A 16,240-nucleotide genomic window follows, 5' to 3' on the forward strand; every position below is an offset into this window, starting at 1 on the left:
TATTTATTATATGGGAAGTAGGACAAATTCAATAACGATGAAAATAAAAAATTCTAACTTGTTATATTCTTGGTACTAGGAGCTATAGGTTGATAAAAATTGTACCTTTTCTTCCTCTCTTGCGTAGAGAAATAATTGAGAGATAAGTCACAAAAGTCAGAAAGCGTGGAAGCAAAATATCAACTCTACTGCTGATAGAGGCTGGATGGGATTATATAGCTTCAGTAGGCAATCACAATGGGTTTTCTGTTACTTCACCCAGAATTAGCATACCTAGATAGTCATTAAGAAAAAAAGCAAGCGATATCTTGGCCACCTCTGCGGGGTGAATACTGCCCTCAACCATACCACCATATGGCTGAGAACAGATAAAAAGCAAAACAAAAAAACATTATCTGCAGGCAGAAACATTTAAAAGAATGTCAGAAAGACTGAGCTGAACTTGTTTTGTCCTTTCTCTTGAACTCATTGATGTGGTAAGTGGCTTTTCCTCCTTTGGTGGCTGTGAATCACATCAAGAAAAGTCAGAACGTCCCTCCCTGGTGGTTTCTGGCACTTGACTGTGGCAAGTACAGGAGTTGACCACCAGGCAGCCAGCAGTTCACTCAGCAAATCCTTGCTCTGGTAAGACACTCAAAGGGAAATGAAGGCTCTACTGCCACACTCATGAATCAGATAAGCCACCCTTTCCTTCAAAGAGATAGAAAAGAGAAGACATCCACTGTCCTGCAGAGTAGAAATTCCCCCTTTCCTATGACTACATGGAGGCAGAACAGATACATTTTGCTCAAAAGTTGTCTATGGAGCACAAAATGTTGTTTATTTATTTATTTTTTAAATGGCTGAGTGTATTAGGGTTTTCCAGAGAACGAACCAATAGGAGGTCTCTATCATCTCTCGATTAGATGGATAGATGATAGATAGATAGATAGATAGATAGATAGATAGATAGATAGATAGATGATAGATAGATAGATATAGACAGATAGATAGATAGATGAATTTATATAGATAGAGATCTCTATGTTAGTATAGATCATTCTTGATCTCTATCTCTCTGTCATAACATCTTTGAAGACATAATTGGTTAAGTCAAGTTGAGGGGATTAGGGTGAGCCCTAATCCAACATTCTTACATAAGGATTGGTGTCCTTATACAAAGAAAAAATGTTGACACAGAGACAGACATGCATGAAGAAAAATGATGCAAAGGAGGGAGAAGATGGCCCTTTATAAGCCAAGAAGAGAGACCAGGAACAGATTGTTTCCTCGTAGTCTCAGAAGGAACCAACACAGTCAAAACCTCAAGTCTGGACATCTAGTCTCTATGACTACGAGACTATAAATTTCTGTTGTTTAAGCCGCTCAGTTTGTAGTGCTTTGTTACAGCAGTTCTAGAAAGCTAAAGCAGATGGTAACAAGCCAGCTTCTGAGGCTGTAGCCAGTCAATGAAATAGCAATTATAGCACTGAAGCAAAGAGAGATAAGGAGTTTTAAAATGATAACAGGGTAGAATTTTCCATGACGACAACAACCACAACAACAAAACCAAAATGGAATCAAAGTTTCTTTACCTAAAACATTTTCCCATTGATTTTGCCTGATAGCTCTAATGATTAAACCGTTCATTTGAAAATTTAATATTTCAATAAGTTTCATTTTCCTTAATATAATTTATTATATGGCTAACTAGATTCCTAACAAAACAAAAACTGTGTTTTGGTTTATGTCAGTTGGTTTTCATTTGTGATTTTCTATATGCTCATTAAAAAATAAAAAACCCTTTTCAGATGGTGAAAAGTCAGACACACATGAACTGATTTAGCCCTAGGGAGATAGTGGTTCAAATCATAAAAACTAACAAGAGGCTCCTTTTGTGAATCAGTCAAACCATCAGTTTCACAGAACTCTATGATAATACTGTAGGGTCATGAAGGTGTTGTATCAGTAGTTCTCTCTGTATTACTCAGGCTTATCCAGAAAAAAATAATAAAGGAATAGCTGTTCTAGGCAACTCATACTTGGGATATTAGTGCATTAATAATTAATTCATCAGATATTTATTAAGCATCTATTAAATACTTGCTAAACTTTGAGCAATTGACTGTTTTTACCTCCATTGTAAACAAAGAGCATTTTGCCACCAAAGAGTGGCCTAGCATTCAAGGAGTCTTATAATCACCTTGTGATGAAGGACATTTTCAAATAAAGAGTAGCAATGTGCACACACCACCTGACTATGCTTTCTCCCATTTGCATGCTGTCAACAGAATCATATTCATTGATTATGAAAACTGAATGCTTAGGAGGGCTTCAAAAATTTTCCATAGTTGCTAACCTTGCTCACTTACTTCTCATCACTGAATATAAACAGATAACTCAGATTAACAAATTGTAAAGACCTTTGAATATGGCAAAAATAAAAAACAACACACAAAAATCAGGACAAAAATAATCCAGAGAAATAAAGAGGTGATATGGAAAAAAGAAGAACATGTAACATAAAATGTAATTAATATAAACAAGAGAATTGAAAGCATACCACATCTGTAACTCAGTAAAAAAAAAAAAGAAGGTTGCAATAAAAAATAAACATTCAGTAGGCTAGGAGTCTAACAATGCAATTTTGAATATTCAACAGTGAAACAAACAGTAGCAGCAAAGTGCAAGCAGAGGAGCTATGCCTGATTACTAATGTAATGAACTAAATGCCCAAATCATGAGATAATTATGGAACAGAACACACAAAAAAATGTGAGAGGACATTTAAGACTAACAGACGAGAGATGCAAAAGTCTCATTGGCTTTTCATTCATCCCTTAAATATTCTTGATGACCCTTCTAGATGCCAGACATTATTCTAATGGATCCAAAGAGACAATGACTCTTACTATCAGAAAGCTTATATTGTAATGTGAGTAGCCAGACAGTTAACAATAGACACACTAAATCAGTAAACTACACAGAATGTTAGAGAGTGGAAAAGGAAGTAGAACAGATGAAAGGGATTTGCATGTGATAAAATAGGATGTAGTTTGCATTTTAAATAGGGTGGTGTGATAGGTCTCATTTAAAAGGTGACAAGAGGAATATTTGAGTAAAATTTATGGTATTGAGAGACTTGAGAGATATAGCCATGTGGCTATATAAGGATAAATTTTTTTTTCCAATTTCATTGAAGAATATAAAAAAATAATAATGAGGATATATTTCTTTGAGCTGAGATATAATCTTCTGTTTAAAAAAATCAATCTCATATCAAATAGTATCAATAGGAGAAAAACAAAGCCCATACCCAATTACACATTGATGATACAGAAAAAAATGAATAAAAATCAAAATTCTGATAATCATGAAAGAAAAATATCAGTTCGTTTATAAAACAATATGAATCAAATTGGCATCACAATTCTGTAGCATTGGTTTCTAGGAGATATACGCACAATAAAATCAGTGAGAATGCAAAAAAAATCATATGTGCAAATTATAAGACTCTTTAAAAATCAGATATAATAGCACAAATTAAATACATATATATACATTTTGCGGCAGTCTTGCTGTGTTGCCCAGGATGGACTGCAGTGGCTCAACCAAAGCTGACTGCAGGCTCAAATTACCCTCCTGTCTCAGCATCTTGAGCAGCTGAGACTATAGGCCAAGCACACATCAACATGCCTGGCTAATTTATTTTTTATAGAGATGAGGTCTTGTTATGTTGCTCAGGTTGGTTGTGAATTCCTGGCATCAAGCAATCCTCCCATCTCAGCCTCTGCAAGTGCTGGAATTACAGGCATGAACCATGGTTCTAGACCTAAAGATAATTTTAACACATGTGATGGAAGTGAGAAGGTTAAAAACTACAAGTACATCAAAAAACGTATGTATACATTTATTAACGAAAAACAGAATGAACTCATGAACTCATAAAATTTAGGTAATTGTGACAATTAAAGGAATTATTAACACTTAGATGTAATTCTTGAGTCAAACTCTGCAGGTAATCAGCTCGGCTTTATCACTTACTAGCTGTATAAACACTATATCCTTTTGTGCATCAGTTTTCTTATTTACAGATGAGAATAATAATAGTCCATGACAATTGGTGTGTGCATTAAATTAGATAATATATGTAAGGCATTTAGGATAGTGTCTGTTGAGCTATATGTGCTATGTGTGTGAATGCTTTGTCTCCTATTCTCCCTCATTCTTCTGTTCCATCCTTTACTTCCTTCTCATGCTTCTCTTCCTTCTCTGTGTTTCATATCTCTTTTTCTTTCCTTCCCCTTCTCCTTTTTCTTGGCTCACACAAAGAGTGAGAAAAAAGGAAAATCTGAGCATGTTCAATTTATCTTCTCAAAATCACCACTCAAAATATTGCTTCCTCGTGCCTTGCAGAAGAATAAGGAAGGGAAACACAATGAAGCCGAAAATAATCACTCATCAATATTCCTTTAGAGGAAGTTGAGTGGAAATTCCATACTGAACATAAGAGCTGAATAAATGTCCTTAGCTAATGAACATCTCAGTAAATGCCTAGATAAAAGTTGATGTAATTCAACATTTTATATTAGGATATGGGGTGTATATGTGTACATGAGCATTTGTGTATATAATTATGTACTTTGTCTATCTAAGAAAATTAACCAAATATTGAAACTATTGATTTAGTAAATTGACTAAATGCAAGAATAATAAAATCTATCAAATTAAACAAAATTTCTATTCTTTCACTTCTTTTTCCCTACTTTAGAAATACCTCCAAAACAGAATGTAAGCTCTCTTATTATAATGTGAAGAAAATATGCAGATAGGTAGGTAGTAGTATGGAAAATAATAGAGATAGACAGACAGATAGATAGATACCAGATTTACTGCTGATAATCTTTTCATCCTGCCTGTTCAGTATGTATGTTTTCTGTAAAGTTTTTTTTTTTTTACTCCAATGGAGAAGATAAGTTACTTATATGAAATAAACAAAGAAAATTTTCTGCCATACTTCCTCTATTGTGCATCAACTTTTACATATTTGATAGAGAATTGAAACTAAATATCATATTTCATTTTGTTATTTGAGATCTTGCCTTCTGTGTTATACATTTATGTTATATATCTGAATGCCAGTAAGTAGATAAAACTCTAGTATTAAGGGAAAATGATAAAATAAACTTTGTAGGAGTTCATTTTTAATTTATCCACTGGAATTGAACTAAGATATCTGCCCAAAAGGAACCATGATAATTTTATGATGTGACCCTGAGAAGGAAGAAGGATTTTCTTAAAAATTATACATGTAGAGGAATGAATTATGTATGATCAAAATATTATTGGTATTTTTTTCTAAACCAACTTCTATTGAGAGTCATAGATATGTACTGAAAGTTTATACATATTTATTGAAATAAAAATTTCCCTCTCAAGTTAAACTTCTACAAACTCAAAATGTGGTAGGGATGGTAATGTAATTTAGGATTATGCTTTGCCAACTGACATTATTTGTGATTAATTTCATAAAATATATTGAATTTATCTTTTACACTATTAAAAAACGTCATTTTTTTATATGGATAATTCCATTTGACGTTGAAGAGATGGGATGGTGACCTTCCAGGGACAGAGTATTATTATACTTTCAAAGGACTGGATAGATTATTCTTAATTTTTTAATCTAACAATATACTTACTACATGATGCTGTGGAAGATAAATGTAGCTCAGGAATATATAAATAAATTAATCAATTAATTTTGCATAGTCACAGCATTTAAAGTGTTGTGCCTGAAAGAGTTTTAGTGTTATTTTTGCATAATAACCTAATCCTATTCAAAGATCATAATTTTCTAAAGGATCCTGAATCTTAATAGTAAACCAAATCTTATCACCTCCCTCTCAACAAAACCTATCATCTAAAGGTAACGTGAAAAGACATACCAACTGGCATACTAATTAGGCTTATCTGGCTTGTTGTACTGGTTGAACATATTTTCAAATGCCTGTATGCCATGAATACATTATAAAATAAATTTATTGATTTCATTTTTATAGTTTTTAGGGTTCATTATTTGTAAACATTCATATAAAATGGATACTGATAATTGTTTTCATGTTGTCATTTATCTTTTCCATTATTTTGCAGAATATTTTATTTTATGTACTAAATTCATTGTTGTATGAATATATATATTGTTGTTTTGCTCAGATTGTCTTGTCATATGCAAGAATGTATGTAGGAAAAACCCAAATCTTAATTTAATATTTTAATACTCTCACTATTTACATCTGAAGTGATGATCTATTTAGAAATCAATTTTATGAGCATTAAGTTTTGAGTTTGGGGAATCTACCCATTTCTCCCAACATTTGCTTGAAATGCATACCAATTTTAGTAGTCATTGCTATCAAATCTATGACTTCACATGTGTAAATTAAAGAGAGCTTTCAAATGCTGATATCTAAGCTGTGCCACAAAATGATTAATTCAGAATCTTATAGAGCAAGGTACAGATACCAGGAATTTTTGAAGCCCAAGTAATTCAATATACAGCCACATTTGAGAGTCAGTGCTGAGAAGTGCCTGTAAATATTGTGTATTCATTTTCAGCACCATGAAGTGAAAACCATCTAAACATAATGACCATTCAACACTTTCGCACAAATTCTTTTTTTCTTTCCTTTATATGATTTTTGTTTTACATACTATTTTTTACCCATTACCAAGATCACACACATTTAGATGTGTAATGTGTATTAAACAATATTGTTTATTAAATGTGTATTAAACAATATTTATGTATTTAATGTGTATTAAACAATATTGTTTGATATAACACACCTAACTGTGTGCTATAGTATGTAATACCCAGAGGTGCTAAAAGTTTGAGTAGTTGTCAACCTTGGCAGCATATTGAATTATGCCAGGAGTGTTTACAATCTCAGATATTCAGGTGATTGTGTTGCATAGCAAGACTGAAAACTCTGCCTTTGATCTATACTAATGCTTACCACCTGTGCTATGTCATTTTTTTAATCCATTACAACAAACAACTAAGCTTTCTATTTTTATTTTATTGGCTGGATTTAAACTTCAAGCAATTGTTTTGCTAAGAACATTTAATTACTATACATTTATCGGGTGCACATTGATACGCCAAGAAATATGGCCAGATTAAAGAATCTTTGGATGTTTCAGTTTTAAAGAATCTACTTCATGTGGCTTTGTAGATACTGATCCATAGTATTCTAGCACTTAACTTTGCATGGTACAATTTTAAGCCAATCATTTTTTGTTTGTTTGTTTAGGTGACTTTTTAGGGGAGGGTGCATATCTGACCCATTGTGTCATTTCTCACCTTCTTCTCCATTATTCAGTAACTTCACTAAAATACAACTTGGTGTTAATTATTTTATTTTTATTTATTTGATTAGCTTTTAGTGATGGGGTCTTGCTCTGTCTCCCAGGCTGCAGTGTGGTGTTGCCATCAAAGCTCACTATAACCTCAAACTCCTGGGCTCAAATGATTGTCCCACCTCAGAATCCCAAATGGTTGGGACTACAGGTGCATGTCACCACCCGACTAATTGTTTAACTTTTGTAAAGACAAGGATCTCTCTATGTTGCCCAGGATGGTCTCAAACTCCTGGGCTCAAGTGATCTTCCCACTTTGGCCTTCTAAAGTGCTGGGATTACAGGTGTGAGCCACAGTGACCAGCTGCTAGCTATTTTTTAATCCCTCAGCTCTGTCATGCCCTCAGATAGTATGTTTTTATTAACAGGGCATCCTGTCTTTAAAACTATATTTCTGTTTCATGTGCTTCATCCTTACAGTATTTAATTCAAGAGAAACGATTATGGAGATGTTCACAGTTTCCTTTTTTTTTTTTCTTTTTTTTGCTTTAAAATGATTTCATTTTAATTGAGATGTATTTAAGTTGACTAAGTTTTCTAATCATACTCCTCCCTACTTTCAGCAATTCCTATTTAACTTTTTTAATTCTCCAGTGCAGCTTTCATTTTTATAATTTTTTTTAGTTTTCCTTTCCTGAGTGCTGCCGTTTTTTATTCTATTTTTAAAGACAATATTTCTTGTGTATCCAAGCTCTTGTTTTCAAAAGCTCGGTATCTTCTTCAATACTGTTAAGCTCATGGATAAGTGCTGTGTTAAAATTTTCTTCTGTTTCATTACATAATTTTCATGATTTTCATTTTCATCTGCAAGTATGTTTGTGTTTCTTTTCCTGTTTTCTTTCTTTTTTTTCTTTTTTTTTGGTAGTATCAGTACATATGCACTATTCTGATTTCTTTATAATTTTTACCTGTTTTGCTGGAAGGACTTATGCATAGTTGCAGTATTTACTAAATAATTGTGGAGGTGACATGAGTTATAAGAAAGCTGGGGAGGCATCCATTTCATTTTATATACCTGGTTTTGGAATATTTTCTCATTCAATTTATTCAACAAATAGGTACGTATTGAACAATGTATTAGTTTGCTAGTGCTACTGCAATAAACTACCATACAATGGGTGGTTTACATTACAAAAATTTATTGTCTCATGGTTTTAGTGAATAGAAGTCCAAAATGAAGGAGACAGCAGAATCGGTTCCTGCTGAAGACTGTGAGGGAAGACTCTGTCTCAAGCCCTCTCTTCTCAACTTGTAGGTAGCTATCTTCTCCTTACGTCTCTTATATCATCTGTTCCTATGCACAACTCTTTGTTCACATTCTCCCTTTTTATAAGGACATTAGGCATATTAGATTAAGCCTGATCTAATAGCCTCATTTTAACTTGATTACTGCTCTAAAGACCTTATCTCTAAACAACATCACATTCTATGGTCCTGGGGCCTAATAATTCAACCTACTCATTTTTGGGGGTTACAAAATTCAACTCATAACAAGCAATGACTTGTTTCAGACTCTCTTTAATATTCTTGAGTTCCAACAAAGAGAAACAACCATAAGAAAAAAAAAGGAAAACAAAAACCCTACTTTCCTGGATCTTACTTCAACTTGGGAGAAAGGAAAATAAACAAATAAATTAATGTATATAAAACAGATCAGCTACTGTTAATAAAGAAACATAAAGCCAAAATGTATATATATGGATGGGGGTGCTGTTTTGTATCAATGTTCAAATAAATTAATGTATATAAAACAGATCAGCTACTGTTAATAAAGAAACATAAAGCCAAAATGTATATATATGGATGGGGGTGCTGTTTTGTATCGATGTTCTGGAAAATTCTTTCTGATAAAGTATCACTGAGTATGCTATCTAACCATACCATGAGAAATAGCCACAGATATTTAAGGTGGAATTCCATCGTAGGCAGAAGAATAGACAGAGAGGTTCTGAAAGAAGAATCATTATTGTCTATAAAGAATATCAAAGGCTTCTCTTTTGCAAGTCTGGAACAAGTAAGATGAGACTGATACAAGAGAATTTCTTACTGGTTAAAGGAAGCCAGATCTTGCAGTACTATGTTGGCCATGGTGACTTATTTAGTTTTCATTCTAAGTGAAATGGGAAACCATTGCAAATTTGGGTAAAGAAATAAGATAAATAATGTGACTTACATCTAAAAATATTTCTTTTACTCTGGGATAGTCAAATAACTAACCAGAACAAAGGTGAAAGATAGGACACCAATTAGAAGGTTTCTGTAGTAGTCCAGTTGAGAGATGATGGTTGTTTGGTTTCATAGAATAGTGGTCCAGCTTTTGAGTATAAATCAAACTGTAGATATATTTATAAGTTAGAGCCATTGGTATTTTCTCTTACATCGATTTGCAGAAATAAGTGAAAGATGACTCAAAGAGATTAGACTAAAAGAGTTGTCAATCAGATGGTTATTATTGAAATATAACAGGCAGGAAACAGGGGCTGGTTTGGGTGAGGAAATCATGTGTCTAGTATTTGGAAATGTTAAATTTGGGATGCCTGTTTTAGCTATACAAGACAGCTTGCAGATTTACACCCTGGTTTAATGAGTCCGGATTTTAGGAGAGAAAATTCTGTGTACTAAATGACTTGAGGAAATCAATTCAGAGAAGACAAAATTCAACATGAATCATTAGTTTTAAACTAGTGTACATTTTAACAGATTGCCAAACTTCACCTCTAAAGTTTCTTAAATATGCTAAAGTTTGAGAAGCACTGGTCTAGACAATTTTCACCAAACATTCTGTAGCCACAAGAACCTCTTGAGTGTTTTGTTGACATTTAATAGTTTTGTATATCTAATTTTTCTGTAATGTATTTTTCTATCTAGAATCTCTCATTGTAAGTACTTCCAAATTATTCTCTCATCTTCTGATAGTAGTATTTTGTTTCAATGTGCAGTTCAAGAAACATTAGAAATATTTGGAATAAAACTTTTATGCCAATGTAAATAACTTATTACATTCATTTAAATAATTATATAAAGTAACCATATATCCTAGTAATTGATGCTTTTTATTTACAGACTGTATCCCAAATAGGAGCTATATCATTTTACAATCTTCATAGTATCAGAGATCATCCTTAATAGAAAGCACGAAATATATAATTTTTAAATTAGCATGCAGTTTGTTATGTTACAAAAACTTCAAATATTGTTAAAACTCAAACATACTTCCAATCATAAAAAAATAGTGCTTGATAGTCATATTAGTCAGTTTTCACACTGCTAATAAAGACACGCCTGAGACTGGGCAATTTACAAAAGAAAGATGCACATTGGACTTAAAGTTCCACATGGCTAGGGAAGCCTCACAATTATGGTGGAAGGCAGAGGAGCAAGTCACATCTTATGTGGATAGCAGCAGGCAAAGAGAGAGCTTATGCAGAGAAACTTCCGTTTTTAAAACCATCAGATCTCATGAAACCAATTCACTATCATTAGAACAGCATGAGAAAGACCTGCCCCCATGACTCAGTCATCTCTCACTGGGTCCCTCCCACAAAACATGGGGATTATGGAAGTTATGAGATGAGATTTGGGTGGGCACACAGAGCCAAACCACATCGTTCTGACCCTGGCACCTGCAAAATCTCATATCTTCACATTTCAAAACCAATCATGCCTTCCCAATAGTCCCCTAAAGTCTCAACTCATTCCAGCATTAATTCAAAGGTCCACAGTCCAAAGCCTCATCCAAGACAAGGCAAGTCCCTTCTGCCTATGAGCCTGTAAAATCAAAAGAAAGTTAGTTATTTCCTAGACACAATGGGTGTACAGGCATTGGGTAAATACAGCCATTCCAATTTGGAGAAATTGGCCAAAACAAAGGGGCTACAGGTCCCATGCAAGTCTGAAATCCAGCAGGGCAGTCAAACCTTGAAACTCCAAAATGATCTCCTTTGATTCCCTGTCTTACATCCAGGTCACACTGATGCAAGAGGTAGGTTCCCATAGTCTTGGGCAGCCCTGCCCCTGTGCGTTTGCAGGGTACAACTCTCCTCCCCTTTGCCTTCATTGGCTGACATTGAGTGCCTGTGGCTTTTCCAGGTGCATGGTGCAAGCTGTTGGTGGATCTACAATTTTGGGGTCTGGAAGACTGTGGCTGTCTTCTCACAGCTCCACTAGGAAGTGCCCAAGAGGGACTCTGTGTGGAGGCTCCCATCCCATATTTCCCTTCTGCACTGCCCTAATAGAGGTTTTGCATGAGGACCCTGCCCCTACAGCAAACTTCTGCCTTGGCATCTAGGCATTTCCATGCATCTTCTGAAATCTAGGCAGAGGTTCCCAAATTTCAATTCTTGACTTCTGTGCACTCTGCAGGCTCAATACCACATAGAAGCTGCCAAGACTTGAGGCTTGCATGTTCTAAATCCACAGACTGAGCTCTGTGTTGGTCTCTTTTAGCCATGGCTAGAGTGGCTTGGATACAGGGCTCGAAGTCCCTAGGCTGCACACAGCACAGAGACCCTGGGCCCAGCCCATGAAACCACTTTTTCTGGATAGCACTCTGGGCCTGTAATGCGAAGGGCTGCCGCAAAGGTCTCTGACATGCCCTGGAGACATTTTCCGCATGTTCTTGGTGGTTAACATTCAGCTCCTTGTTACTTATGCAAATTTATGTAGTTGGCTTGAATTTCTCCTCAGAAAATGGGTTTTTCTTTTCTATTGGAATGTCAGTCTGCAAATTTTCCAACATTTTATGCTCTGTTTCTCCTTTGAAACTGAATGCCTTTAACAGCACCCAAGTCACCTCTTGAATGCTTTGCTTCATAAAAATTTCTTCCACTGGATACCCTAAATCAGCCCTCTCAAGTTCAAAGTTCCACAAATGTCTAAAGCAGGGGCAAAATGTGCCCAATCTCTTTGCTAAAACATAACAAGAGTCACCTTTGTTCCAGTTCCCAACAAGTTCCTCATCTCCATTTAAGATCCACCTCAGCCTGGATTTCATTGTCTATATCACTATTGGCATTTTGGTCAAAGCCATTCAACAAGTCTCTAGGAAGTTCCAAACTTTCCCATATTTTCCTGTCTTCTTTTGAGCCCTCTAAACGATTCCAACCTCTGCCTGTTACCCAGTTCCAAAGTTGCTTCAACATTTTTGGGTATCTTTTCAGCAACACCCCACTCCTGGTACCACTTTACTGTATTAGTCAGTTTTCATGCTGCTAATAAAGACATACCTGAGACTGGCCAATTTACATAAGAAAGAGGTTTATTGGACTTACAGTTCCACAGGGCTAGGGAGGCCTCATAATTACAGCAGAAGGCAAAGAGTAGCAATCACATATTACATGGATGGCAGCAGGCAAAGACAGAGCTTGTGCAGAGAAACTTCCATTTTTAAAATCATCAGATCTCATGAGGCATTTCACTATCACAAGAACAGCAAAGGAAAGATCCACCCCATGATTCAATAATCTCTCACTGGGTCCCTCCCACAATGCATGGGAATTATGAGAGATACAAGATGAGATTTGTGGGGGGACATAGAGCCAAACCATATCAAGAATATTTTTTGTATATTCTGAACATCTCGATATGGAAAAGTTAAGAGATTTGGGGAAAATAATGTAAACAAATATTTACTGGTAAATCCACGATGAATATCTAAATGTTTTGATTCTTATTATATTTATTAATACTTGAAGTACAACAGAACTCACAAACTCTAAAATAAGTATGGCCAAAAGTAGCTGGTTAGCTCTATGAGAAAATCTTCTATTTTTGCTTAGAGTTTTGTCCATAGGGACTGGAATCATACCTTGCCCATAGTATAAATGACATCGAGAACTGAGTGAATTCAAGATGCTCTTATATGAAACTATAGCACAAAATGAAATCTGTATCATATAATGCTTCCCTCCTCTACTCCCATCTCTACACTCAAAGGAAGTTTATATTGAAATTTGAATAAAAAGATTCCTGGAGGATCCGAGCAGAAGCACAATCAGTAATAATGAGTAACACAGTTATTCACTAGTTTCTAAAATGTGCAGACAATCCTGTGTCACTGGATGAAGGGTGGAGAGTTTTACTTATTGACCATTACATCCTGAAAGGCACTGAATAATTCACAGATAAAGAGATTTAATTATTTCGTATGTTTCTGGAGGACAGATGTCACCACCTCAGTTGGATGTAATTGGGAGTCTGTTTGAAGGCCTAAATGTTGAGGTCAAGGAGAAAATGTTTCTGGACTTAGAAGTCCCTTTTCATTCCTTCTGATTAATTCTACTAGAGGAGATGAATATTCCCTAGAGGAACTGACTTGCCTCATATCAACACTGGCCTCGATGCTTTTTTCTTTTCCTAAATGATCAAATGACCATATATATTAAGAAGTTATTAGTCTGACATTGTTTCTCAAAAGTAGAAATTATCTTAAATTAATGCAAATAAATAAGTTTGCTACATCAATGGAGTGAATAATATGAATGGTATTGTCACATTGTGTCCCTCTGGATAGTTACAAGAATATAGGACAGCTTGAGTTTCAAATAGTGGTCCACCCAATTGCCTTCCAGGACTTTATCCAACCACCTACACAAATATAACTGGATTTACAGCAGATCTAATTGCTGAAATTTTTAAGGAACTTTTTAAAAACTTCCACAAATGTCTGGGTTAGAGCAGAATATATATGCAGAACACATTGTTGGCAATTTTCCAATGTGGAAGTTAAATTGTTTGACTGTTACGAAAACAGTTTCTGTGAAATTTTCAGACTCATTTGAATTATTTCTCCTTACAGGATGACTCTTTTGAGACTTTTGTCACGTCCTTCCTTGACTGAAGAAAAAGAGATTAAGCCATTATTTTCATTATTTTCCTCATTTATACAATGAGATAGAAATACTGTCAGAACTGCCCTGAGATTGCATTTGTGAAAAAAAAATTAGATCAGATACAAAAAAAAAGGTGTTTGTAGCTTTATAAAAACAAGTCTTTAATAATTCTGAAGGGATCATTTGAACTTCCTGGCTTAGAAAATTGCAGCTTTAATTTTCTTCCAGGGCACTTCAAGCTGAAATTTATAATTCTTAAATCTTAAACAGAAGTTTTTTTTTTTTTTTTGAGACGGAGTCTCACTCTGTCGCCCAGGCTGGAGTGCAGTGGCCGGATCTCAGCTCACTGCAAGCTCCGCCTCCCGGGTTTACACCATTCTCCTGCCTCAGCCTCCCGAGTAGCTGGGACTACAGGCGCCCGCCACCTCGCCCGGCTAGTTTTTTGTATTTTTTTTTAGTAGAGACGGGGTTTCACCGTGTTAGCCAGGATGGTCTCGATCTCCTGACGTCGTGATCCGCCCGTCTCGGCCTCCCAAAGTGCTGGGATTACAGGCTTGAGCCACCGCGCCATGATACTACCTGCAATTTTTCTAATTAAAAACAACCAGATTCACATGCTCTGAACTTGGAAAATGAATTTGTTACATGACTTGTGGCAGTAAGAGATGCACAATGCTGCATAAACAGTGGGGAGTTGGTGTATTCCCAAAGTTTTTCATTTATTGGGTTTTACTTTCCATAGTTTAATGTATGAAATAAAGGAAATTGTAGTAGGTAAATAAAATCAAAGTCTCTAGAGAAAGAAAATTATAGATTTTTAATCTGGCTGCACAACTAATGATCTCTATGACTGTGTGTCTCAGTTTGCTTATTTTGAAAATGAGGATGTTCATTTCACATTGTAGTTTGGACGATTAATTGTGATTACTGCATATAATGCACTCAGCACAGTATGTGCTCAAAAATAAAGTATCATAAGGCCTAAAATATCCAAATAATCAAGTTATATTTGTCAGAGTTCTTTCATTCATAGGTCATTTAAATCAAATTCAGAATAGTTAAACAAACAAACAATACAATACAATACAATAAGTATTCATATACAGAGATTTGACTGGTGGGACTTTAGGAGTACAGATCATGCCAGCACGATTTTATTCTATTCATCCCTCACTTGGGTCTTTGTAGCTGTTGGCTTTATTTTCAGTAAAGATATCTCTATATTATAGTAAACTTCTTGGTCATTTGTTCAGGCTTATTTGTTTCTCAGAAATTTTAGAGCACAGAACTCCCCAATGTCTAGAAAAATTCTGAATAAGAGCTTTGGTTGGCCTGACTGTGTCAGGTCTCGAACCTAAACCATCACAATGGCCAGGAAATGGCTGTTCTCTGATCTGCTTCATGAGACCCTGTGCTTCACGTTATGTCAGGAGAGAATCAGGTAAGCTTCTTTAAACCACACAGGAGAGATTCTGTTATCAGGAGATGGGATGGTTAAGCAGGTAGGAAAGAAAACAAAATCTAGCTAGTTCTCTATTTATTTATCTATCTCTATTTATCTGTCCACAAATCCTAGGCTTCTCTTCCAATTGCCGTCAATCATTTTGGAGTCATCAATAACTTAAGAGTTTTTAAAAGGGGTACTGAGAACAAAATATGATCAACTTCGATGCTCTATTGGTAGATAAATGCAATATGCTAAACAAGAAAATATTAAAACACAGAAAAGTACCTAACCACATATTCCATTACCTGTGAGAATGATAATGTCACACAACTAATGTAACTTTGGGAAACTTAACTGGTAACATGACAGTAAAAAGGACAAGATAACAGCTTTGTAAATTAATTTCGTCCTCATGTAAGTCCTAAAAGTGTCTAGCAGAGCCCCAGGTATCTTCAGACCCCACATTCAAAAAGCCTGCTCGAGCCCATCATGTCACCATATATGGGAAATACACAAGAAACCTCTCCCTCCCCTCCAAACATACAGCCACTTCCGTGGATAA

General features: G+C 35.2%; 1 long non-coding RNA gene across 1 annotated transcript in view; it reads left to right on the top strand.

The window, feature by feature from the left end:
* The window catches only part of LOC102131268 (uncharacterized), a 58,947-nt gene extending 43,694 nt beyond the window's left edge, over positions 1-15,253 (top strand). The window contains exons 4-5 of the long non-coding RNA XR_010587174.1: positions 8,560-8,652; positions 14,198-15,253. This is a non-coding gene — a long non-coding RNA (uncharacterized lncRNA). The remainder of the gene's footprint in view (positions 1-8,559; positions 8,653-14,197) is intronic.
* Positions 15,254-16,240: the final 987 nt, after the last annotated feature.

This window comes from Macaca fascicularis, chromosome 6 (assembly GCF_037993035.2).
Source record: "Macaca fascicularis isolate 582-1 chromosome 6, T2T-MFA8v1.1".
Taxonomy (NCBI): domain Eukaryota; kingdom Metazoa; phylum Chordata; class Mammalia; order Primates; family Cercopithecidae; genus Macaca; species Macaca fascicularis.